This window comes from Aegilops tauschii, chromosome 7 (genome assembly GCF_002575655.3).
Source record: "Aegilops tauschii subsp. strangulata cultivar AL8/78 chromosome 7, Aet v6.0, whole genome shotgun sequence".
Taxonomy (NCBI): Eukaryota; Viridiplantae; Streptophyta; class Magnoliopsida; order Poales; family Poaceae; genus Aegilops; species Aegilops tauschii.
In genome coordinates this window covers 3105219-3133114 of record NC_053041.3, presented here as the reverse complement: position 1 = coordinate 3133114, position 27896 = coordinate 3105219, and the positions used below count along the sequence as shown (strand labels likewise).

General features: G+C 47.8%; 1 pseudogene; it reads left to right on the top strand.

Annotated features, from left to right (window-relative positions):
• The first annotated feature begins 329 nt into the window (after positions 1-329).
• On the top strand, positions 330-26972 carry LOC109787194 (disease resistance protein RGA4-like; annotated as a pseudogene).
• The last annotated feature ends 924 nt before the right edge of the window (positions 26973-27896 follow it).

Sequence of the window (27896 nt, the reverse complement as noted above, 5' to 3'; positions counted from 1 at the left end):
AGCGCGGGCCTACCGTTCCCGTGCTACTATTAAGTGGTCCTCATCATGCCCCCGGGACATGCAATAGTAGTAGCGTGGGGTATAAAAGCCGCGCTACTACTAAATTGATAGTAGTAGCATGTGTATGCCCCCCCGCGCTACGACTATGGATAGACCGGGTGAGCTGGTGTGCCTGAGTTAGTGGCAGCGCGGCATCCGTGTCCCGCGCTACCGCTTGGTCGCACCACACCGCACCGCAATGTGTTCTCTCCCCTCAGATCGATCGGGCTCTCCCTCCCACGCCCCATCCAATCTCTCTCACGCCGCTGCTCCTCCCAATCCCGTCGTCGATGCCTCCTCCGCCCCCAAACGACGGCGACAGGGACGTCGGCGCCCTCACCCGTGCCTCCCTCCCAACTCGTCTTCTCACCGGTCGTTTGGAGGAGCCTCCTTTCACGCTACTATGGCCGGGCTGCGGCAACCACCAGAGGTCCGCCGCGGGCAGGAGCTCCCCCCTTCTCCACCTGAAACCCTAGCCCAAATTAGGCAGAGGTGCAGCAGCACGGGATCCCCTCCAAAAGTAGCATCTTCTTCTTCTGGCTCTTCTTCTTCTTCTTCCCTGGATCTGATGCGCGCGCGTGTGTGTGTGTGTCTGTTCGCGTGGTTGTGTGCAGGTAGTTGAAGGAAGGGGGTGGGCCATGGAGAAGCTGCAAGGTGTCGCTCCAACCCTGATGCTACTTCTTGAGATTGCGTTGGTTTTTCCCTTGAAGAGGAAAAGGTGATGCAACAAAGTAGAGTAAGTATTTCCCTCAGTTTTGAGAACCAAGGTATCAATCCAGTAGGAGATAACGCACAAGTCAACAAATACCTGCACAGACAAACACCAACTTGCACCCAACGCGATAAAGGGGTTGTCAATCCCTTCACGGTTATTTGCAAAGTGAGATATGATAGAGATGGACAAACGATAAAGTAATAATTTTCGTATTTTTGGTTTATGGAACGGAAAGTATAAGATTGCAAAGGAAGTAAATAGAAAACTAAGATTGTAGATCGGAAACTTATATGATGGAAAATAGACCCGGGGGCTATAGGTTTCACTAGAGGCTTCTCTCAAGATAGAAAATATTACGGTGGGTGAACAAATTACTGTTGGGGAACGTAGTAATTTCGAAAAAATTCCTACGCACACGCAAGATCATGGTGATGCATAACGAGAGGGGAGAGTGTTGTCTACGTACCCTCGTAGACCGTAAGCGGAAGCGTTTATCAACGCGGTTGATGTAGTCGTACACCTTCACGATCCGTCCCGATCAAGTACCGAACGTACGGCACATCCACATTCAGCACACGTTCTGCTCGATGACGTCCTCGCCTTCTTGATCCAGCAAGAGGGGCGAATAGTAGATGAGTTCCGGCAGCACGACGGCGTGGTGACGGTGTTGGTGAAGAACAATCTCTGTAGGGCTTCGCCTAAGCACTACGAAAACTATGACGGAGGATAAACTAGAGGGGACGGGGTTGCCGGCACATGGCTTGGTGTTTCTTGATGTGTCTTTGGTGCTAGCCCTGCCCCTCTATTTATATGTTGAGCCCTGGGGTCGAAACTTGGAGTAAAAGCCTCCTCAAAGTCGGTTTTGCCTGAAAGGCAAGAGTCCTACACGGACTCCAGGGCTAGACGCCAGGGTTCCCGACGTCTTCCCCCTAGACGCCAAGGTTCCTGGCATCTAGCCTCTGGTCTCTGCAAAACTTCCTTTCGCACTTTCCAAAAGCCTCGTGCGCTTTCCCCTTTGGCCCAAATAAAGTGTTCTCGTACCCAAACATTTCGGGAAACATCCGGAACCCCTTCCGGAGACCAAACACTATTATCCCATATATCAATCCTTACCGCTGGACCATTCCGGAGCTCCTCGTCATGTCCGTGATCACATCCGGGACTCCGAACAACATTCGGTCCCCAACTTACATAACTCATATAATACTATATCGTCAACAAACGTTCAGCGTGCGCACCCTACGGGTTCGAGAACTATGTAGACATGACCGAGACACCTCTTTGGTAAATAACCAATAGCGGAACCTGGATGCCCATATTGGCTCCTACATATTCTACGAAGATCTTTATCGGTCGAACCGCAGAACAACATACGTTGTTTCCTTTGTCATCGGTATGTTACTTGCCCGAGATTCGATCGTCGGTATCACTATATCTAGTTCAATCTCGTTGCCGGCAAGTCTCTTTACTCGTTCTGTAATGCATTATCCCGTAACTAACTCATTAGTTACATTGCTTGCAAGGCTTATAGTGATGTGCATTACCGAGAGGGCCCAGAGATACCTCTCCGACAATCGGAGTGACAAATCCTAATCTCGATCTATGCCAACTCAACAAACACCATCCGAGACACCTGTAGAGCATCTTTATAATCACCCAGTTACGTTCTGACGTTTGATAGCACACAAAGTGTTCCTCCGGTATTCGGGAGTTGCATAATCTCATAGTCATAGGAACATGTATAAGTCATGAAGAAAGCAATAGCAATATACTAAACGAGCAAGTGCTAAGCTAACCGAATGGGTCAAGTCAATCACATCATTCTCTAATGATGTGATCCCGTTAATCAAATGACAACTCATGTCTATGGCTAGGAAACTTAACCATCTTTGATTCAACGAGCTAGTCAAGTAGAGGCATACTAGTGGCACTCTGTTTGTCTATGTATTCACACATGTACTAAGTTTCCGGTTAATACAATTCTAGCATGAATAATAAACGTTTATCATGATATAAGGAAATATAAATAACAACTTTATTATTGCGTCTAGGGCATATTTCCTTCAGTTACTGCCGAGCAATTGATAGAAAGCGCAAAGTTATGACGATATCTAAAGCAATGATCATGAATATAGGCATCACGTCCGTGTCAAGTAGACCGAAACGATTCTGCATCTACTACTATTATTCCACACATCGACCGACTCCTGCCTGCATCTAGAGTATTAAGTTTATAAAGAACAGAGTAACGCATTAAGTAAGATGACATGATGTAGCGGGATAAACTCAAGCAATATGATAAAAAACCCATCTTGTTATCCTCGATGGCAACAATACAATATGTGTCGGTTCCCCTACTGTCACTGGGATCGAGCACCGCAAGATTGAACCCAATGCTAAGCACTTCTCCGATTGCAAGAAAAACCAATCTAGTTGGCCAAACCAAATCGATAGTTCGAAGAGACTGTTGGGGATCGTAGCAGAAATTTAAAATTTTCTACGCATCACCAAGATCAATCTATGGAGTCATCTAGCAACGAGAGAGAGGAGTGCATCTACATACCCTTGTAGATCGCGAGCGGAAGCGTTCAAGTGAACGGGGTTGATGGAGTCGTACTCGTCGTGATCCAAATCACCGATGACCGAGCGCCGAACGGACGGCACCTCCGTGTTCAACACACGTACGGTTGGGAAGACGTCTCCTCCTTCTTGATCCAGCAAGGGGGAAGGAGAGGTTGATGGAGATCCAGCAGCACGACGGCGTGGTGGTGGAAGTAGCGGGGATCTCGGCAGGGCTTCGCCAAGCTCAGCGAGAGGGAGAGGTGTCACGGGAGGGAGAGGGAGGCGCCAGGGGCTAGGGTCCTGCTGCCCTCCCTCCCCCCCTTTATATAGGGTCCCTGGGGGAGGGCGCCGGCCCTGGGAGATCCCATCTCCAGGGGGGCGGCGGCCAAGGGGGTGGCTTGCCCCCCAAGCCAAGTGGGGCGCCCCCCACCCCCAGGGTTTCCAACCCTAGGCGCAGGGGAGGCCCAAGGGGGGCGCACCAGCCCACCAGTGGCTGGTTCCCCTCCCCACTTCAGCCCATGGGGCCCTCCGGGATAGGTGGCCCCACCCGGTGGACCCCCGGGACCCTTCCGGTGGTCCCGGTACAATACCGGTGACCCCCGAAACTTTCCCGGTGGCCGAAACTGGACTTCCTATATATATAATTCTTTACCTCCGAACCATTCCGGAACTCCTCGTGACGTCCGGGATCTCATCCGGGACTCCGAACAACTTTCGGGTTACCGCATACTAATATCTCTACAACCCTAGCGTCACCGAACCTTAAGTGTGTAGACCCTACGGGTTCGGGAGACATGCAGACATGACCGAGACGACTCTCCGGTCAATAACCAACAGCGGGATCTGGATACCCATGTTGGCTCCCACATGTTCCACGATGATCTCATCGGATGAACCACGATGTCGAGGATTCAATCAATCCCGTATACAATTCCCTTTGTCAATCGGTATGTTACTTGCCCGAGATTCGATCGTCGGTATCCCAATACCTTGTTCAATCTCGTTACCGGCAAGTCTCTTTACTCGTACTGTAATGCATGATCCCGTGGCTAACTCCTTAGTCACATTGAGCTCATTATGATGATGCATTACCGAGTGGGCCCAGAGATACCTCTCCGTCATACGGAGTGACAAATCCCAGTCTCGATCCGTGTCAGCCCAACAGACACTTTCAGAGATACCTGTAGTGTACCTTTATAGTCATCCAGTTACGTTGTGACGTTTGGTACACCCAAAGCACTCCTACGGCATCCGGGAGTTACACGATCTCATGGTCTAAGGAAAAGATACTTGACATTGGAAAAGCTCTAGCAAACGAACTACACGATCTTTGCGCTATGCTTAGGATTGGGTCTTGTCCATCACATCATTCTCCTAATGATGTGATCCCGTTATCAATGACATCCAATGTCCATAGTCAGGAAACCATGACTATCTGTTGATCAACGAGCTAGTCAACTAGAGGCTCACTAGGGACATGTTGTGGTCTATGTATTCACACATGTATTACGATTTCCGGATAACACAATTATAGCATGAACAATAGACAATTATCATGATCAAGGAAATATAATAATAACCATTTTATTATTGCCTATAGGGCATATTTCCAACAGTCTCCCACTTGCACTAGAGTCAATAATCTAGTTACATTGTGATGAATCGAACACCCATAGAGTTCTGGTGTTGATCATGTTTTGCTCTAGGGAGAGGTTTAGTCAACGGATCTGCTACATTCAGGTCCGTATGTACTTTACAAATATCTATGTCTCCATTTTGAACATTTTCACGAATGGAGTTGAAGCGACGCTTGATATGCCTGGTCTTCCTGTGAAACCTGGGCTCCTTGGTAAGGGCAATAGCTCCAGTGTTGTCACAAAAGAGAGTCATCGGGTCCGACGCATTGGGAATCACCCCTAGGTCGGTAATGAACTCCTTTATCCAGATTGCTTCTTGTGCTGCCTCTGAGGCCGCCATGTACTCCGCTTCACATGTAGATCCCGCCACGACGCTTTGCTTGCAACTGCACCAGCTTACTGCCCCTCCATTCAAAATATACACGTATCCGGTTTGTGACTTAGAGTCATCCAGATCTGTGTCGAAACTAGCATCGACGTAACCCTTTACGACGAGATCTTCGTCACCTCCATACACGAGAAACATATCCTTAGTCCTTTTCAGGTACTTAGGATATTCTTGACCGCTGTCCAGTGTTCCATGCCGGGATTACTTTGGTACCTTCCTACCAAACTCACGGCAAGGTTTACATCAGGTCTGGTACACAGCATGGCATACATAATAGACCCTATGGCCGACGCATAGGGGATGACACTGATCTTTGCTCTATCTTCTGCCGTGGTCGGGCATTGAGCCGTGCTCAATTGCACACCTTGCAATACAGGCAAGAACCCCTTCTTGGACTGATCCATATTGAACTTCTTCAATATCTTGTCAAGGTACGTACTCTGTGAAAGACCAATGAGGCGTCTTGATCTATCTCTATAGATCTTGATGCCTAATATATAAGCAGCTTCTCCAAGGTCCTTCATTGAAAAACACTTATTCAAATAGGCCTTTATACTTTCCAAGAATTCTATATCATTTCCCATCAATAGTATGTCATCCACATATAAAATGAGAAATGCTACAGAGCTCCCACTCACTTTCTTGTAAACACAGGCTTCTCCATAAGTCTGTGCAAACCCAAACGCTTTGATAATCTCATCAAAGAGAATGTTCCAACTCCGAGATGCTTGCACCAGCCCATAGATTGAGCGCTGGAGCTTGCATACTTTGTCAGCATTCTTAGGATCGACAAAACCTTCCGGCTGCATCATATACAATTCTTCCTTAATGAAGCCGTTAAGGAACGCCGTTTTGACGTCCATTTGCCATATCTCATAATCATAGAATGCGGCAATTGCTAACATGATTCGGACGGACTTCAGCTTCGCTACGGGTGAGAAAGTCTCATCGTAGTCAACCCCTTGAACTTGTCGATAACCCTTAGCGACAAGTCGAGCCTTATAGATAGTCACATTACCATCCGCGTCTGTCTTCTTCTTAAAGATCCATTTATTTTCTATGGCTCGCCGATCATCGGGCAAGTCAGTCAAAGTCCATACTTCGTTTTCATACATGGATCCTATCTCGGATTTCATGGCTTCTAGCCATTTGTCAGAATCTGGGCCCGCCATTGCTTCTTCATAGTTCGAAGGTTCACCGTTGTCTAACAACATGATTTCCAGGACAGGGTTGCTGTACCACTCTGGTGCGGAACGTGTCCTTGTGGACCTACGAAGTTCAGCAGTAACTTGATCCGAAGCTTCATGATCATCATCATTAACTTCCTCCCCAGTCGGTGTAGGCACTATAGGAACATCTTCCCGCGCTGCGCTACTTTCCGGTTCGGAAGGGGTGACTATCACCTCATCAAGTTCCACTTTCCTCCCACTTATTTCTTTCGAGAGAAACTCTTTCTCCAGAAAGGACCCGTTCTTGGCAACGAAGATCTTGCCTTCGGATCTGAGATAGAAGGTATACCCAATAGTTTCCTTAGGGTATCCTATGAAGACGCATTTTTCCGATTTGGGTTCGAGCTTTTCAGGTTGAAGTTTCTTGACATAAGCATCGCATCCCCAAACTTTTAGAAACGACAGCTTAGGTTTCTTCCCAAACCATAATTCATACGGTGTCGTCTCAACGGATTTCGACGGAGCCCTATTTAAAGTGAATGCGGCAGTCTCTAAAGCATAGCCCCAAAATGAGAGCAGTAGATCGGTAAGAGACATCATAGATCGCACAATATCCAATAGAGTGCGATTACGACGTTCGGACACACCATTTCGCTGAGGTGTTCCAGGTGGCGTGAGTTGTGAAACTATTCCACATTTCCTTAAGTGTGTGCCAAATTCATGACTCAAATATTCCCCTCCACGATCTGATCGTAAGAACTTTATTTTTCTGTCACGTTGATTCTCAACCTCACTCTGAAATTCCTTGAACTTTTCAAAGGTCTCAGACTTGTGTTTCATTAGGTAGACATACCCATATCTACTCAAGTCATCAGTGAGAGTGAGAACATAACGATAGCCACCGCGAGCCTCAACACTCATTGGACCGCACACATCAGTATGTATGATTTCCAATAAGTTGGTTGCTCGTTCCATTGTTTCGGAGAACGGAGTCTTGGTCATCTTGCCCATGAGGCATGGTTCGCATGTGTCAAATGATTCATAATCGAGAGACTCTAAAAGTCCATCAGCATGGAGCTTCTTCATGCGCTTGACACCAATGTGACCAAGGCGGCAATGCCACAAGTATGTGGGACTATCATTATCAAATTTACATCTTTTGGTATTCACACTATGAATATGTGTAACATCACGTTCGAGATTCATTAAGAATAAACTATTGACCAGCGGGGCATGACCATAAAACATATCTCTCATATAAATAGAACAACCATTATTCTCGGATTTAAATGAGTAGCCATCTCGCATTAAACGAGATCCAGATACAATGTTCATGCTCAAAGCTGGCACTAAATAATAATTATTGAGGTTTAAAACTAATCCCGTAGGTAAATGTAGAGGTAGCGTGCCGACGGCGATCACATCGACCTTGGAACCATTCCCGACGCGCATCGTCACCTCGTCCTTCGCCAGCCTCCGCTTATTCCGCAGCTCCTGTTTTGAGTTACAAATATGAGCAACCGCACCGGTATCAAATACCCAGGAGCTACTACGAGTACTGGTAAGGTACACATCAATTACATGTATATCACATATACCTTTGGTGTTGCCGGCCTTCTTGTCCGCTAAGTATTTGGGGCAGTTCCGCTTCCAGTGACCACTTCCCTTGCAATAAAAGCACTCAGTCTCAGGCTTGGGTCCATTCCTTGGCTTCTTCCCGGCAACTGGCTTACCGGGCGCGGCAACTCCCTTGCCGTCTTTCTTGAAGTTTTTCTTACCCTTGCCTTTCTTGAACTTAGTGGTTTTATTCACCATCAACACTTGATGTTCCTTTTTGATCTCCACCTCTGCTGATTTCAGCATTGAATATACCTCAGGAATGGTCTTTTCCATCCCCTGCATATTGAAGTTCATCACAAAGCTCTTGTAGCTCGGTGGAAGCGACTGAAGGATTCTGTCAATGACCGCGTCATCCGGGAGATTAACTCCCAGCTGAGACAAGCGGTTGTGTAACCCAGACATTTTGAGTATGTGCTCACTGACAGAACTATTTTCCTCCATTTTACAACTGAAGAACTTGTCGGAGACTTCATATCTCTCGACCCGGGCATAAGCTTGGAAAACCATTTTCAGCTCTTCGAACATCTCATATGCTCCGTGTTTCTCAAAACGCTTTTGGAGCCCCGGTTCTAAGCTGTAAAGCATGCCGCACTGAACGAGGGAGTAATCATCAGCACGTGACTGCCAAGCGTTCATAACGTCTTGGTTCTCTGGGATGGGTGCATCACCTAGCGGTGCTTCTAGGACATAATCTTTCTTGGCAGCTATGAGGATGATCCTCAGGTTCCGGACCCAGTCCGTATAGTTGCTGCCATCATCTTTCAGCTTGGTTTTCTCTAGGAATGCGTTGAAGTTGAGGGCAACGTGGGCCATTTGATCTACAAGACATATTGTAAAGATTTTAGACTAAGTTCATGATAATTAAGTTCATCTAATCAAATTATTCAATGAACTCCCACTCAGATAGACATCCCTCCAGTCATCTAAGTGAAACATGATCCGAGTCAACAGGCCGTGTCCGATCATCACGTGAGACGGACTAGTCAACATCGGTGAACATCTTCATGTTGATCGTATCTTCTATACGACTCATGCTCGACCTTTCGGTCTTCCGTGTTCCGAGGCCATGTCTGTACATGCTAGGCTCGTCAAGTCAACCTAAGTGTATTGCGTGTGTAAATCTGGCTTACACCCGTTGTATTCGAACGTTAGAATCTATCACACCCGATCATCACGTGGTGCTTCGAAACAACGAACCTTCGCAACGGTGCACAGTTAGGGGGAACACTTTCTTGAAATTATTGCGAGGGATCATCTTATTTAAGCTACCGTCGTTCTAAGCAAATAAGATGTAAAACATGATAAACATCACATGCAATCAAATAGTGACATGATATGGCCAATATCATTTTGCTCCTTTTGATCTCCATCTTCGGGGCGCCATGATCATCTTCGTCACCGGCATGACACCATGATCTCCATCATCGTGTCTTCATGAAGTTGTCACGCCAACGATTACTTCTACTTCTATGGCTAATGCGTTTAGCAATAAAGTAAAGTAATTTACATGGCGTTATTCAATGACACGCAGGTCATACAAAAAATAAAGGAAACTCCTATGGCTCCTGCCGGTTGTCATACTCATCGACATGCAAGTCGTGATTCCTATTACAAGAACATGATCAATCTCATACATCACATATATTTCATTCATCACATCCTTTTGGCCATATCACATCACAAGGCATATGCTGCAAAAACAAGTTAGACGTCCTCTAATTGTTGTTGCATGTTTTTACGTGGCTTCTATAGGTTTCTAGCAAGAACGTGTCTTACCTACGTAAAACCACAACGTGATATGCCAATTTCTATTTACCCTTCATAAGGACCCTTTTCATCGAATCCGTTCCGACTAAAGTGGGAGAGACAGACACCCGCTAGCCACCTTATGCAACTAGTGCATGTCAGTCGGTGGAACCTGTCTCACGTAAGCGTACGTGTAAGGTCGGTCCGGGCCGCTTCATCCCACGATGCCGCCGAAACCATCCGAGACACCTGTAGAGCATCTTTATAATCACCCAGTTACGTTCTGACGTTTGATAGCACACAAAGTGTTCCTCCGGTATTCGGGAGTTGCATAATCTCATAGTCATAGGAACATGTATAAGTCATGAAGAAAGCAATAGCAATATACTAAACGAGCAAGTGCTAAGCTAACCGAATGGGTCAAGTCAATCACATCATTCTCTAATGATGTGATCCCGTTAATCAAATGACAACTCATGTCTATGGCTAGGAAACTTAACCATCTTTGATTCAACGAGCTAGTCAAGTAGAGGCATACTAGTGGCACTCTGTTTGTCTATGTATTCACACATGTACTAAGTTTCCGGTTAATACAATTCTAGCATGAATAATAAACGTTTATCATGATATAAGGAAATATAAATAACAACTTTATTATTGCGTCTAGGGCATATTTCCTTCAGTTACTGCCGAGCAATTGATAGAAAGCGCAAAGTTATGACGATATCTAAAGCAATGATCATGAATATAGGCATCACGTCCGTGTCAAGTAGACCGAAACGATTCTGCATCTACTACTATTATTCCACACATCGACCGACTCCTGCCTGCATCTAGAGTATTAAGTTTATAAAGAACAGAGTAACGCATTAAGTAAGATGACATGATGTAGCGGGATAAACTCAAGCAATATGATAAAAAAAACCCATCTTGTTATCCTCGATGGCAACAATACAATATGTGTCGGTTCCCCTACTGTCACTGGGATCGAGCACCGCAAGATTGAACCCAATGCTAAGCACTTCTCCGATTGCAAGAAAAACCAATCTAGTTGGCCAAACCAAATCGATAGTTCGAAGAGACTGTTGGGGATCGTAGCAGAAATTTAAAATTTTCTACGCATCACCAAGATCAATCTATGGAGTCATCTAGCAACGAGAGAGAGGAGTGCATCTACATACCCTTGTAGATCGCGAGCGGAAGCGTTCAAGTGAACGGGGTTGATGGAGTCGTACTCGTCGTGATCCAAATCACCGATGACCGAGCGCCGAACGGACGGCACCTCCGTGTTCAACACACGTACGGTTGGGAAGACGTCTCCTCCTTCTTGATCCAGCAAGGGGGAAGGAGAGGTTGATGGAGATCCAGCAGCACGACGGCGTGGTGGTGGAAGTAGCGGGGATCTCGGCAGGGCTTCGCCAAGCTCAGCGAGAGGGAGAGGTGTCACGGGAGGGAGAGGGAGGCGCCAGGGGCTAGGGTCCTGCTGCCCTCCCTCCCCCCCCTTTATATAGGGTCCCTGGGGGAGGGCGCCGGCCCTGGGAGATCCCATCTCCAGGGGGGCGGCGGCCAAGGGGGTGGCTTGCCCCCCAAGCCAAGTGGGGCGCCCCCCACCCCCAGGGTTTCCAACCCTAGGCGCAGGGGAGGCCCAAGGGGGGCGCACCAGCCCACCAGTGGCTGGTTCCCCTCCCCACTTCAGCCCATGGGGCCCTCCGGGATAGGTGGCCCCACCCGGTGGACCCCCGGGACCCTTCCGGTGGTCCCGGTACAATACCGGTGACCCCCGAAACTTTCCCGGTGGCCGAAACTGGACTTCCTATATATATAATTCTTTACCTCCGAACCATTCCGGAACTCCTCGTGACGTCCGGGATCTCATCCGGGACTCCGAACAACTTTCGGGTTACCGCATACTAATATCTCTACAACCCTAGCGTCACCGAACCTTAAGTGTGTAGACCCTACGGGTTCGGGAGACATGCAGACATGACCGAGACGACTCTCCGGTCAATAACCAACAGCGGGATCTGGATACCCATGTTGGCTCCCACATGTTCCACGATGATCTCATCGGATGAACCACGATGTCGAGGATTCAATCAATCCCGTATACAATTCCCTTTGTCAATCGGTATGTTACTTGCCCGAGATTCGATCGTCGGTATCCCAATACCTTGTTCAATCTCGTTACCGGCAAGTCTCTTTACTCGTACTGTAATGCATGATCCCGTGGCTAACTCCTTAGTCACATTGAGCTCATTATGATGATGCATTACCGAGTGGGCCCAGAGATACCTCTCCGTCATACGGAGTGACAAATCCCAGTCTCGATCCGTGTCAGCCCAACAGACACTTTCAGAGATACCTGTAGTGTACCTTTATAGTCATCCAGTTACGTTGTGACGTTTGGTACACCCAAAGCACTCCTACGGCATCCGGGAGTTACACGATCTCATGGTCTAAGGAAAAGATACTTGACATTGGAAAAGCTCTAGCAAACGAACTACACGATCTTTGCGCTATGCTTAGGATTGGGTCTTGTCCATCACATCATTCTCCTAATGATGTGATCCCGTTATCAATGACATCCAATGTCCATAGTCAGGAAACCATGACTATCTGTTGATCAACGAGCTAGTCAACTAGAGGCTCACTAGGGACATGTTGTGGTCTATGTATTCACACATGTATTACGATTTCTGGATAACACAATTATAGCATGAACAAGGAAATATAATAATAACCATTTTATTATTGCCTCTAGGGCATATTTCCAACAGAGACTTGCAAACATATTAAATCATGCATATAAGAATTCAGAGGAGATTCAAATAATATTCATAGATAAGTTGATCATAAATCCACAATTCATTGGATCTCGGCAAACACACCACAAAAAGGTATTACATCGAATAGATCTCCAAGAACATCGAGGAGAACATGGTATTGAGAATTAAAGAGAGAGAAGAAGCCATCTAGCTACTAGCTATGGACCCGTAGGTCTGTGGTAAACTACTCACGCTTCATCGGAGAGTCAATGGTGTTGATGCATGTAGAAGCCCTCCGTGATCAAATCCCCCTCTGGCAGGATGCCTGAAAAGGCCCCTATATGGGACCTCACGGGTACAGAAGGTTGCGGCAGTGGAAAAGTGGTTTTGTTGCCCTCCCCGAAGGTTTTGGGATATATGAGAATATATAGGCGAAGGAACTAGGTCGGTGGAGTCACGAGGGGCCCACAAGGGTGGTGGGCGCGCCCTCCGTCCTTGTGGCTGCCTTGTGGCTTCCCTGACGTGTACTACAAGTCCTCTGGATGTCTTCTGGTCCAAGAAAAATCATCGCGAAAGTTTCATTATGTTTGGACTCCGTTTGATATCCCTTTTCTACGAAACTCTAAAACAAGGAAAAAACAGGAACTGACACTGGGCTCTAGGTTAATAGGTTAGTCCCAAAAATAATATAAAATAGCATATTAATGCAAATAAAACATCCCAAACAGATAATATAATAGCATGGAACAATAAAAAATTATAGATACGTTGGAGACGTATCAAGCATCCCCAAGCTTAATTCATGCTCATCCTCGAGTAGGTAAATGATAAAAACAAATTTTTTGATGTGGAATGCTACCTAACATATCTATCCATGTAATTTTCTTTATTATGGCATGAATGTTCAGATCCGTATGATTTAAAACAAAAGTTTAATATTGACATAAAAACAATAATACTTCAAGTATACTAACAAGATAGTTTGGCTATGCTCCATCTTCGCTTCCGACTAACCCTGACACAGACGACCGCCGGATCTAGCCCTATGACTTTCGCCGGACGGGGTTTGACCGGTGGACCTTTTCACTGGGTTGTCATAGCCCATCCCATAGCTACACCCCCGAACACGGTCCCGGCCCAACCCACCCCAAGATTCCCTCCGTGTCGGCCCGATGTGGCTGTTTCCCCCCTCTGTGACACGGCGGCAGCGAAGCCCGTGAGGGGGGGCACACCCCAGAGCCGCGTGCTGGGTGCTTGCAACTGTCACCACGCTTCCACAAGCGTAGGAGGGCCCACCGCAACACCTGGCGGCATTGCTACCCCCCAGGTACCCCGTACCGTATAACCCTGACGGATGACCGCCGGATCTAGCCCTTTGACTTTCGCTAGACGGGGTTTGACCGGTGGGCCTTTTCACCGGGTTGTCATAGCACAGCCCATAGCTACACCCCCGAACACGGTCCCGGCCCAACACACCCCAAGATTCCCTCCGTGTCGGCCGACGTGGCCGTTTCCCCCCTCCGTGACACGGCGACACTGACGCCCGTGAGGGGGGCACACTACGGAGCCGCGTGTCGGGTGCTTGCGCCCGCCACCACGCTTCCACAAGCGTAGGAGGGCCCACCGCAACACCTATTAGTAGAAATAAAATATTAAAAAATTAGTAGAAATCTATGCCGACAGCAAAGCCATCGGCATACCTACGGCCACGGGTCGGTAGAGCCCTGGATCGATGACGTGGCGTAGGCCGCGAATTGATGACGTGGCAGAGGCCATGGGCCAGGCCTATGCCGACGGCACGCCACCCCAGGGACCTGCGAGTGGCTCGGATCGATGACCTGGCAGAGCACGCGGATCGATGACGTCGACAAAGCTATGCTGACGGCCACCGTTAGCTCTGTCGGCGTAGGCTTTATGCCGTCAAACGGCGGTCGCCGCCCAGGTAGTCGGGCCCACAGATATGCCGCCGGCCGCCGTAGGCATATAGTTAGCGATGCCGACAGCCTAGCTATGCCGACGGCCCTGTCGGCATAGATAGATATATGACGACGGCTTATTTTGGCTTACGGCTTGACCTAGGCCGTCGGGATACCTCTATCTATGCCGACGGCATTAGGCCGTCGGCAGCTGCAGTTATTCTGGTAGTGGTACATCTATCCATACAATGTATGGCTGGAAGTTCAACAGTAACCAAGTACACAACTTGTACAAACTTTAGACACAAACTCTACAAAACGTTTTAGGAAGACGAGTCATAGGGAGCGTACAAGGAGGGCGGCAAAACTGCTCGAGCAGAGTACAGGAGAACGAGCTGAAGAACTCAGACGCTCTAAGCAAGAGTGCCGCCGAGCAGCATGATTCAGTGGCCCAGAGTGGACTGCTTGATCTGACTGTTGGCTGTGTAGTCAACAGCTGTCCCGGTCCTTAAGCGGCAGTTGTTTGCTGTCGGGTTGTTTTTTGCCATTGGAAAATCTTGTGACCTGTAACTCTGCTCTTCTCCTCTTCCCCTGAAACTCCGGATCTGCTGCCCTCTTTCTTCTCTGAATTCTACTCTCTGTCTCTTCAACTCTGTATCCTGTGAACAGAGAAATACCAATCAGTTGGGCGCGTATGCTGGTTCGTAACACATGGCGAATGTTAAACAACATGAAAGTAAAAAATAAAATTAGAAGAATCTAAATTTGCACATATTAGTATATCTTTTGTTTTTAGGCACAAAGGAGATTTTTTGCGTACTTGATAAAAGAACAAACTTGAGTGCTCTAAAGAAGGATATTTTTTTTGCAATATTACTTCGGTTTCCTTGTGCTATCCGATAGTTGCTTTGCCTGAAAATTCTAACTCGTTTCTATCACTTACAGGTTCTTTGCCTGAAGATTCTAACTCGTTTCTATCACTTACAGGTTCTTCATTGTAATTGATGACATGCGGGAAGATTTTTGGATCGATATAGAAGATGCATTCCCTGTGGTTCCTGGGGTCGACAGTAGAGTGCTCGTCACGACCGCCAGGCAGACCATAGCAATCAAAAGCTGCAGTCGTGATGGTCATGTGTATGTAATGAGAACTCTTGCCGACGATCATTCAAGAAAACTGTTCTGTGAGGAAGCTTCCTTGGTGTATCCACCAACAGTCGGTGATACGAAGCTGAGTTCAGAAGTAATAAAGAGATGCGATGGTCTGCCCCTTGCTCTTGTTACCGCAGCACGGTTAGAGAACAATAAGAAGTTAGCAAGTATGAATGGTGTGCTCATCCGTAGCTACACCGGCCTAAGTAAGCAACATATCAAGACATGCTTGTTATATATATTTTTTCGATAAAGGGCGATTTTATTATCTCAAAATGTAGCATCAAGGGGATACAAAATATTATGAGTAACACCCGGCCTCTGCATAACTGAGATGCACACAGCCAAATCTAAAAGTCTGACAAAAAACATGAAATATAAACCGACATATCGGCAATAGTAAAGTCCTATAGACCGACACTATGCCTATGTCGAAGGTGGTGGTGGATCGATCCGGAGGTTATGCTGCCATCCATGTTTGGAAAAAACCTCCGTAGCCACCTGCTTCAACCGCGTACACACCGCCTTGAACAGCAATTGGTGCTCCGATCATTGTAGCATAGACCACGTATGAAGCGATTGCGTCAACGGAAAATAACCTACAGAGGAGAAGCATTTTTTCCATTAAAAACCAAATCGTTTCTACATAGCCAGAGCGACCAAATTAAGGCGTACGCTCCCACCCTTATAAGCGCTTTAAACCTATTTGGAATACCGTCCAACCAGTGACCAAATATATTGGCAACACTTGTGGGCGGATATAAATTTGACGCTATTTGGATGATTGACCACGTAGAACGTGCAAACTTGCATTGGAAAAAGAGGTGTTTGATTGTCTCGTCATGAGTACAAAAACAACACTTCTTACTCCCTGGCCAGTTGCGTCGTGCGAGGTTGTCTTTGGTCAACACAACTCCCCTACGAAGATACCACATGAAAATTTTCACTTTTAATGAAATCTTGGACTTCCAAATTTTCTTGTTATTACTCACTGGTACCTCAGAATGTGTGAGCGCACGGTACATAGAGTCTACTGTAAAAGACCCTGATGTAGTAAGGTTCCAGCGAAACACATCCCGACCTTGTGTCAGGTTAATCGAATCCAACCGGGACAAAAGATTATGCCATGACAGAAGTCTGGGGCCAATCAAATCCCGCCTAAATGAAATGTTTGGCGGGGATGAACTGAGCACGTGTGCAATAGTGTTGTTCTTATCGCGAGCAATGTTATATAAGGCTGGATATTGTTCTCTGAGACTGGCATTGCCTAGCCAGATGTCTTCCCAGAATCGAATCTCCGACCCGTCTTTTATCGCGAAAGACCCAAAGCGAAAGAGATGTTTCTTTGCCGCCATTAGGCCAGCCCAGAAGTGCGAGTCACCAGGTTTCCAATATGCCTGGGACACCGCCTTTTGGTCTAGATACTTGTTGCGCAACATGGTTTGCCAAACACCATCCTCAGTAAGAAGTTTGAACAACCATTTACTGAGCAAGGCCTCATTCTTGACCTGTAGGTCATAAATTCCAAGGCCGCCTTGGTCTTTTGGCCTACAAACCATGCTCCATTTGGCCAACCGATATTTTTTCTTTTCTCCATCTCCTTGCCAAAAAAAACTGGATCTAAAATAATCCAATCTTTGCAGGACCCCTTTTGGGAGTTGGAAGAAAGAAAGCATATAGAGAACCATATTTGTGAGAACGGAGTTAATCAAAACCAGCCGTCCTCCAACTGAGAGCAGCTTGCCTTTCCAACTGCTCAATCGTTTCTCTAGACGCTCCTCTACATGCTTCCACTCTGCAATGGTGAGACGCCGATAGTGGATCGGTATTCCCAAATATTTAATCGGGAATTGGCCATGTGCGCAACCAAAGAGGTCAGCATAATCGGCAGCCGCCTCAACGGCTTCTCCAAAGCAGAAAAGTTCACTTTTATGGAAATTAATTTTGAGACCCGACATTTGCTCAAACGCTGAGAGCAAGAGTTTTAGGTTTCGAGCCTTGTCTAGGTCATGTTCCATAAAAAGAATTGTGTCATCGGCGTATTGCAGAATAGAGAGGCCACCATCCACAAAATGTGGCACTACTCCTTCTATCTGGCCGTCCTGCTTAGCACGCTCAATCAGAATAGCCAACATGTCAGCAACAATGTTAAATAACATTGGAGACATGGAGTCACCCTGTCGTAGTCCTTTTTTTGTCTGAAAGTAATGGCCTACATCATCATTGACTTCGATGGCCACACTACCTCCAGTTACAAAATTTTGGATCCACTTACGCCATTTATCGGAGAAACCTTTCATTCTTAGGGCTTGTTGGAGGAAAGACCATTTGACCTTGTCATAGGCTTTTTCAAAGTCAATTTTGAATACTACTCCACTCATGTTTTTCCGGTGCATCTCGTGAACGGTCTCATGCAAAATTACTACGCCATCGAGTATATTCCTTCCTTGCATGAACGCCGTTTGAGATGGCCGAACAACATGATCAGCTACCGAGTTTAACCTATTTGTGGCCACTTTGGTGAAAATCTTGAAGCTAACATTAAGGAGGCATATGGGTCTGAACTGTTGGATCCGTTCGGCCTCCTTAATCTTGGGCAACAAGACAATCTCGCCAAAATTAAGTCTAAATAGGTCTAGTCGGTCGGCATGAAGACAATTGAACAAATCCAAAAGGTTGGTCTTGATGATATCCCAAAAATTCTGATAGAATTCTGCGGGGAAACCATCTGGCCCTGGAGCTTTGTTATGTTCCATTTGGAACACCGCCGCTCTCACCGCCTCTTCCGAGAATGGTGCCGTTAGGATATCATTTTCTTCTGCCGTGACTTGTGGAATATCATCCGTTCGGGTCTCGTCAAGGGTGAAGTTCCCTTCAACTGACGCTCCAAATAGAGATTTGTAGTATTTGGTGATATACTTCTTGAGCTCCTCCTGTCCTTCGATCCGCCCCTCATCTTGTTGGAGACTGTATACATTTTTTCCTATGCCGCCCATTGGCGATCAATTGGAAGTATTTTGTATTACTATCACCCATCAAGATGAAGTCAGCTTTGGATCTCTGGTAGTATCTGATCTCCTCTTCTTGCAAAAGACGTGCAACCTTCTCGTTAGATTGATTTTTCAGCTCAATCTCTTATTGAGATAAGGTGCGCGTCTCTACAATTTTGTCGAGGTCATCAATAATGGTAGAGAGTCTTTGTTGTTCTTTTTTATATATCCCGTTGATGTGTTTCGCCCATCCAGTGAGGTGTTTCCTCATGGCCCTTATTTTAAAGTTCCATCTCTGAATAGGCGTACGACCAACAACGGGCTTCTCCCAAACATTCTTGATTATGTCTACAAATCCATCCTGATGCAGCCATCCCAATTCAAATTTGAAAGGGCGACGGATGTTTGGCTTCGTAGAGTTAGAATCCAGAATTATGGGTGCATGATCCGATAACGCCTCAATACGCTTTAGGGCTCGCACGGTTACCAGAGAAAATTTTAGTTCCCATTCGGTGTCCATGAGTACCCTATGGAGTTTCTCGTATGTCGGCACAGATCGATTATTAGCCCAGGTGAACTGCCGCCCCGACATACTGGCCTTCCGAAGATTCAAACTGTCTATCACAGCATTGAATATGAAAGGCCAATGAGTGTCGAAGCGGTCATTATTTTTCTCTTGCTGGTACCTAAGGATATTAAAGTCCCCTCCAATAAGCATTGGATATGGGTTATCCTTAGCCAGGTTCACCAATTCACGAAGGAAGGCCGATTTATGCTCATCTTGGGCAGCCCCATAGACTGCGACCAGGCTCCATGTAAAATTACCAGCTCTGTTTCGTAAGTGAAATTTCATATGAAATTCACCAGTCGAAAAAGCCAACAAGTCCATGATGGTGGTCTGTATCCCAAGAAGGATTCCTCCAGACCTTCCACGAGCTGGCAGACTATGCCACGTGTAGTCGAAACCACCTGGTAGGTGATCAAGGACATGCAGGCGGAAGTCACATTTACCAGCCTCCGGAATTGCCACAAAATCCAACCCATGTTCGCGCACACAATCACCGACGTGTTTATGTTTAGCCAAGTCTGAGAGACCTCTGCTATTCCAAAACATTCCTCTCATGTGGAAACTCGGGTCGGTGTTGAACATTTCGCCTTCTTGGGCTGTTTTTGTTTCTTTTTAGAGGAATGCGATTTAGATTTTCGCGAAGACGCTGTGAAGTCACAAAACATGGACCCAGGTCTTGCGTCATCCAAACCAACCTCGGTAACCTCACCAACCAAGTGGGAGACAAGCAGACCATCATATTTGGCATCCGCTTCATCCTCATCCTCGGTTTCGGGGTTAGGTAGGGCACTATTACACTTTGGAGAAACCTTTAAACGGTCAATCTCCATATGTTTAAGTGCTTCAACCGAAAGATTAATTTCATTACCATTCTTTCCCATGGATATACCAACATTTTTAAGGCTACAGGAAATACGAGTATCCGAAAATGAAAGAAAAGATTTAGCGGGTGAGGTACCTGGCGTGGAGTCCAAATTCCTCGAGGCTTGTCGTCGCATTGCCTTAGCTAGTAAATGTTCATCTGTCGAAGAGGAACCATCCGCGGAGACGGCGTGACGGTTACTACGCCGAAGCGGCGAAGCCAGCCCTCCAGACATAGTACCCATCGGTGTCTTCGGTCGAGCCGTTGGTGTTGGTTGCTGCAAAATCGGCGGGCTCCGATCTGTCCCTAAGGTCGGTGAAGAGGGACGTGCCGCAGGTCCCACCGGCATGATCGCCACGGGTGCCGGGGCCGAGCCACTCGGACAATCCGCTAATGGACTGAGAGGAACCACGGCAACCGGAGCAGGAGTTGAAGAAGCATCCACGGGTGACATCTTGGAACCTTGCGCGCGGACCGGAGCAGGATCGTCAACATGCCCTGCTGGCGGTGCGCCCGTACCCACAACCGGCTGCACGAGCGCAGAAGATGCAACACCGGCTGGCTGCACTACTGACGGTGCGCCCTCAACCATGGCCGGCAGCACTGCATGCAGGCCACTGTGCGCATGCACACATGCAGCCACACCTGGGTGTGCAGCCGCATCAAGCGGCAAGAGTGCTTCATTTCCTGTAATGGATGTAGTATCTCCCTGTTGGTCAACTCCAGTACCAGCCGCCACGGTGGTGTCCACATCGAGGTCAGCTCCTGCATCAGTCTGCGAAGGAGCGTCCGATGCGTTCACAAAGCGATTATCAGTCTCCATTGGAATGGTCCCAGCAGATGACGTATTGGACTGAGCAGCACCCCTTTCAGAATTTTTCCCATTTTTGTTCGCATCTTGATCAGGCAAAACATCATCTCGGTTAGCCCCGTGGTCTGGACCGTCATCATCATGCTCCCAAATGCGAGGGATGAAATCATCTTCGGGTATGAAATCGTCCTCCTCAAGCACGAACCGAAGATTGTACCCATTAAGCTTGACATAAACCCCAGCCGAGACCGAGGCAAGACCTGCACCATCTTCTTTTTTTAAACATGTTTAAATTCAGAACCGCCACCTGGATGCGCACAATGCCACGACGGCGCAAGCATACCAAGTCAACATCCTGAGTAGCACCGATGACGGATCCCACTGCCCACAAACCAAGAAAGTGACAAAGTGGCGGTGGAACACCAGTTACATGTACCCAAACTGGCTTTAGCGGATTATAAGATGGTCTGACATCTGATTCTGATTTCCATTCACTGATAGCAATTACCACATCATGAGACTTGACTTTGAACTCAAAAGCAGCAACTCTTTCTAGAACCTCCATAGATGGGAAAGCAACCAGGAATGCATCATTGCCATGGGGAACGGCCTCCCACTTCCAAGGAGTTAGGACCGAGGAAATTTTTGCAATCTCAGTCTCCACAACAGCAGATGTGACCGAACCTCCAGATATCTACCCAAGTGGCCGCCCAATCAGGAGAGGAAGCCTGATAAGGCGATGGTCTGCTGAAGGTTTCATCACAGCAGAGCATAAACGCAGTGCCCGGGAGGTCGCTGTTGCCAATTTTAATGAGCTGGTCGACTGGAGCATCATCCAGCCTATTGATGCCAGCGGCAGCAGCAGAGCAGAGGTGAAGGCATGCCAAACTCACGGCATAATGCTCGAGTTCCTCCTGCACAAGTCCATGTGTGAGAATTTTGTTACCTTGTTGTACGATGATGTCCCCCCACCCAGTAAAGTCCGCTGGCTCTCTCTGCATAATTGAAGTGCTGCAAGCTCCAGAATTAATCCAAATGATATACCCTTTCTTCGTTCTCTGACAATCTTCGGCAAAGCGCACAAATCCGTCTTGAATTTTTCCAAGTATAAACTGATGAGACTTTTGGATTTGGAAGAGTGCCATGAACACATGGAGGACAAGCATCTCAAGGGGATATGCATTAATCTGGTGCTACTCAGGTACCTAAGCCTCCGGGGCGGTTCTAAAATTACAAAGAGGTCAAGAAGCTTCAACTTTTGGAGACACTGGATGTAAGAGGAACGAATATAGATATTCTCCCCACACGTGTCATGCAACTACAAAGTTTACTTCATCTGTTTGGAAAGTTCAAGCTCCCACAAGGTGTAGGAGGCCGGAAAATGCGTAAGCTACAGGCTTGGTTGCAAGAGGAAGAGAACAGTAAACTGCAAACTGTAGCAGGATTTGTTGTGGACGACAAGAGCCAAGGATTTGCACAGCTGATGGGTGAAATGAAAAAACTGACAAAGGTGAAAATATGGTGTGAGTCTACCACCGATGCCAGCAACTACTTAAGTCATCTCTCAGAGGCCATCAAGGAGTTCATCGAGAGAGGCACCAATGAGAATAAAGCTCGTTCACTCTCACTGAATATGAATGACGCATGGTCTCAAGAGTTCCTGAATTTCGACCTGGAAAATGCTTCATCCTGCTATCTTAGCTCGCTCAAGCTGCAAGGGAACAACATATCCAGCCTACCTCTCTTTGTCACCAAGATAGGTGGTCTCACTAAGCTTTGTCTTTCATTCTCTCATCTTCAGCTGAGCAGTGGCATTCTTGAGGCCCTGAACAGTGTGAGCGGCCTGAAGTACCTCAAGCTGAATGCAACTCGACTGGACAATCTCGTCATCGAAGAGGATGCACTCGGAAGCCTGAAACGCCTATGCATAGTGGTGGAAGTCATTACTGGGCTAGTAATCGAAGAGGGGGCTCTGCTGGACCTCGAGTTCCTCCAGCTGCTATGCAAGGATCTTAATGGCTTTAGCAGCACGATGATCCAGTCCCTGCCACGTCTTATGGAGGTCACCCTTCATGATTGAGTCAGCGAAGGAACAAAACAGGAGAGGAAAGGAGCAACAAAGAACCACTCCAGGCACCCCAAGCTCTTGTTTGTCACGAAACAAATGGTTGATGACCATTTCAAACCGATGGTAACTGAGGCTGTTCCGGAAATTAGCGCTGAAGCGACACCTGTCGACGCGAAGGTTGTGGGAAGTGAGCCTGTAGAGAATTCTGAGAGCTCTGGGGCACCACCTACTGACACCGCATTATTGGTTACAACGCAGCCCACCACTATGTCTACTCAAGAGTCTGGTAATAACTAATAATAAGTGACGTGCCTCTTATTTAGCTTAATTACTACGTACTTTGGTTAATTCCTTCGTTGTGTTGATTTGTACATACTCTCTCTTCATGCATGTATGTGCCATTTTTTATGTGCAGTACAAGTTGTTACTTCTGAGATGGTTGATGCCCAGGACCTTATGGGAACTGAGTCTGCAATGGAAACTAGTCCTATGGCCACAAGTACTGATACAACCAAAAAGATTGATGTGGAAAGTGAGCATGCGTTTAATTCTGAGAGCCTAGTAGCACCACCTACTGATATGATGTTATCAATGACGACGCCAGCCGATGTCATCTCTACTGGAGAGTCTGGTAATTAAGTCATGTACATCTTATTTCGCTTACTTATACTTCAGTTAATTATTGGTGTCGTTGTGTTGAGTTATATATACTCCCTCTTCACGCACACATGTTACATTTTTTATTGTGCAGTACAACTTACACTACCAGAATAACAGGCGATGCCGACGGCCGAACCTATGCCGACGGCCACCGTCGGCATAGATTGGCCTATCCCGACGGCCCAGCCCAAGCCGTCGGCATAGAAAAGCCGTCGGCGTAGCCGTCGGCGTCGCGAGAAATATGCCTACGGCGGTCGTCGGCATAGATAAGCCCGTCGGCATAGAACGTGGGCCCGGCTACCCGGGCGGAAAAACGGCCTTTTGACGGTGTCAGTCTACGCCGACGGGCTAACGGCGGCCGTCGGCATAGCCCCCACGTCATCGATCCGCGTCGCCCGCCACGTCATCGATCCGCGTCGCTCGCCGGTCCGTGGGGGAGGGGGGGCAAATCTATGCCGACGGCCTGGCCCATGGATGTTGCCACGTCATCGATCCCCGCCCTTTGCCACGTCATCGATCCGTGGCCGTGTGCGCAGGTATGCCGACGGCCTTGCCGTCGGCATACCTCTATTTTTTATTTTTTTATTTTTTATTTATATTATTTACTTTTTCCTGTTTTTTTTCACAACATAAATGTGCCTTATCTAACAAAAAAAACATACCCCGATGGTATATCGATTGCCCCCCCCCCACGGACGTTGCTGCCGCCGTGCCCCACAGCGACGCCGGTGAGGGGGGGCACACCCCGGAGCTGCGTGCCGGGTGCCTGCGCCAGCCACCACGCTTCCACAACCGTAGGAGGGCCCAAAGCAACACCCTAGCGGCATTGCTACCCCCCCCCTAGGTACACCGTCCCGTCTAACCGGGCCCTCATACATGCGGGGCGGTGTGGTGCCATGTTTGAAGAGGCGGGACGGGGGCCCGGGGGGGATAGCAATACCACCGGAGCGTCGCACCGGGCACTCATAAATGCGGGGTGGTGTGGTGCCATGTCCAAAGAGGCGGCGCGCATCTCCGGGGTGTGCCCCCCCTCACGGACGGCGGCGCCGCCGGCACCTGGAGGGGGGAAACGGACGCGTCGGGTCTACACGGAGGGGATCTTGCTGTGGGTCTGGCCCGGATGTTGCTCCAAAGTGTTCCTATGGCTGACCTAACACAACCGGGTGGAGAGTTCCACTCGTCAAAGCACCTCCGTGTAAAGTCAAAGAACTAGATCTCGTGGTCTAACGCTACATGGTTAGGCGGGACGGGGGCCCTGGGGGGATAGCAATGCCACCGGAGCGTCGCACCGGGCCCTCATATATACATGCAGGGTGGTGTGGTGCCATGTCCGAAGAGGCGACACGTGTCTCCGGGGTGTGCCCCCCTCACGGACGGCGCCGCCGCCGGCACCTGGAGAGGTGAAACAGACGCGTAGGGTCTCCACGGAGGGGATCTTGCTGTGGGTATGGCCCGGATGTTGCTCCAAAGTGTTCCTATGGGCTGACCTAACACAACCGGGGGGAGAGTTCCACTGGTCAAAGCCCGTCCGTGTAAAGTCAAAGGGCTAGATCTCGTGGTCTAACGCTACAGGGTTAGGCGGGACGGGGGCCCTGGGGTAGCAATGCTACCGGAGCGTCGCACCGGGCCCTCATACATGTAGGGTGGTGTGGTGGCATGTCCGAAGATGCGGCACGCGTCTCCGGGGTGTGGCCCCCCTCACGGACGGCGCCGCCGCCGGCACCTGGAGGGGTGAAACAGACGCGTCGGGTCTACACGGAGGGGATCTTGCTGTGGGTTTGGCCCGGATGTTGCTCCAAAGTGTTCCTATGGGCTGACCTAACACAACCGGGGGAGAGTTCCAAGCCCGTCCGTGTAAAGTCAAAGGGCTAGATCTTGTGGTCTAACGCTACAGGGTTAGGCGGGACGGGTGCCCTGGGGGTAGCAATGCCACCGGAGCGTCGCACCGGGCCCTCATACATGTGGGGTGGTGTGGTGGCTTGTCCGGAGAGGCGGCACGCGTCTCCGGGCTGTGGCCCCCCTCACGGATGGCGCCGCCGCCGGCACCTGGTGGTTGCCAACATAATGATGATGGGAAAGATCTGGATAACATTGAGGACCCAAAAGATTTTGCTACGGAAAATGGTTTGAGTACTCAGTTGATAGATCACATGAGCAAGGAAAGTTATAAAGTGGAGATGGAAGGAGTGGCATGTTTAGAGGATCTGCATATGAAAGATGGCACCCAGGTAGTTTACACATAGCACTTGCTTTAAAATCTTCCAATTCTTCTCTTGGTGATGTACTCCCTCTATCCAGATATATAGGGCCTATTTTGTATTTCAAGATTTACTCTCTGGCCATTGATAAGATCAATAATATATGAAATGTATGCTACAAAAATTATACCATTGGAAATTCTTTTCAAATATGTGTTTAGCAAGGAGAAGTCTGACAGTGACTAGAGATACAAGGAGAAGTCTGACAGTGACTAGAGATATTCAGGTTGTTCCTGTTCCTTTTTATGATTTATGTAGTTGTACTTGTGAAGTTCACTGGAGATGTTAGAAATTTGATGATTGTTAGAGCAGTTCTTTTAGTTTCGACCATATGTTTCCTACTGCTACTATGGGGTTTCAATTGTCAAATTGGTCATTGCTTGGACTGCTTTGCAGAAACAAGGCCTAAAAAACAAACAGCGCCTGCGCGCAAGGTTGTTGTCGCTGGTGAAAATTGGTGTCTTTCGTCACACAAGTCGACAGGGGCGGTTGGTGCATCGGCTGGATTAATCCTGCTTGGGACAGTGCTGGGATGTGTTCCGAGTATCAGGTTGGCGTTTTAAGTAGCTGTATCCTCTGTTGCTTCGATAGCTAGGCTGTGTTGTTGAGCCTTTGGACATTGTGTTATCAGTTTTCTGATGCGCTAATGGTGGATTCTCAGGTGGTGGGTGTGCCCGACAACTACGGATATGGGGACTAGTTTCCTGAAGATTATGAAGTGCTTGTGATAAGTTTGTCCTTGAGATTTGGTGGCTTTGGTGGCTTTCTGCTGTCCTGCGACAGAGTCCAGCATGTATCTTGTTGGACATATATTTGGTCCCGTTCGAGTTTGGTGTCTACTTCACAAAACTTAATCATCGTCCTTCACACCATCACAGGATCAGCTTCCTTTTTTATAATTTATTTCACATGTCAGTATATGAATGTTAGCATGAACAGTATCATAAGTTACATGCCTATTATCCATGTTTTGTTTCTGGTGGTTCTGCATTGAACCATTGGTTTAATAAATTTAATCAGGAAAGTACCCTTTTCTTCACAAAAAAAAAAAAAAACTTGATGATGTTTGTGTTCAATTTATGCGTGCTAATCTTAGCAAGAAAATAATAATAATAGAGTGTTGCATTTTACTCCTGATACTTCGTTTGGTATATAAATGGGGATTACACATTAGGTATACTTCAGATAGGTTCCTCCCCTGGCCGCTAACTCATGGTGGTAAAGAACTGGTTTAGAGGTAAAAATATAAAGCTAGAAGATGTTCAGTAGAAAGCAGTGATTATCCACCAATCTCCTCCCATGAATTTGATCTGCTGCTCGGGGGTCAGGAGCAACACAGGACGACGGAGGGAGGTGCTGCTATCCTACATTTTTGGGCAAGAAATACACGCCGCTCCGCTCCATCCTCGCCGGTCCGATTCAGAGAGCATCAGAAAGAAACCCTAGCTGGGTAGAGAGCACTTACAAATCAAGCCGCCATGACCCCGAGCTTTGCATCCTGAGATAGAACGATGAAGCCGGGGTGGACGGCAGCCTCCCGCCGGCAGAATCATCCGCCTCTCCCGCCCGCACCATTTGGCGGCGGCCTCTGCTCTGCTCTGTTCCGCCGCCCAGCCAGGGTATGTTGGCACCAATCGCAGCGCAGATCGGACGGCACCAAAATTCGACTGGATTTTTTACTTTTTTTTTCAGGTGACCCTGCTCAAGTAAATCGCCTTTTCACGCGATGAAGGGCCTCGTAAGCATACACTTTCCCCCTTTTCTGGTCTTGTTTTTAATTATTCATTATGTGACTTTCCCCGCAAAAAATAGTTTCTGTGACTTTCAGAAATTTCACTAAAAAATGTAAACAGCTTTCAAACAAATTCTTGATAAAAAAAAGAATCATATGCCAGTATGCTGCCTTGCGCGTAGTTGTGTCACTCGTTGTCCTGGCATAACGGCGTCGCGGTTGTACCATGGTGGTCCAC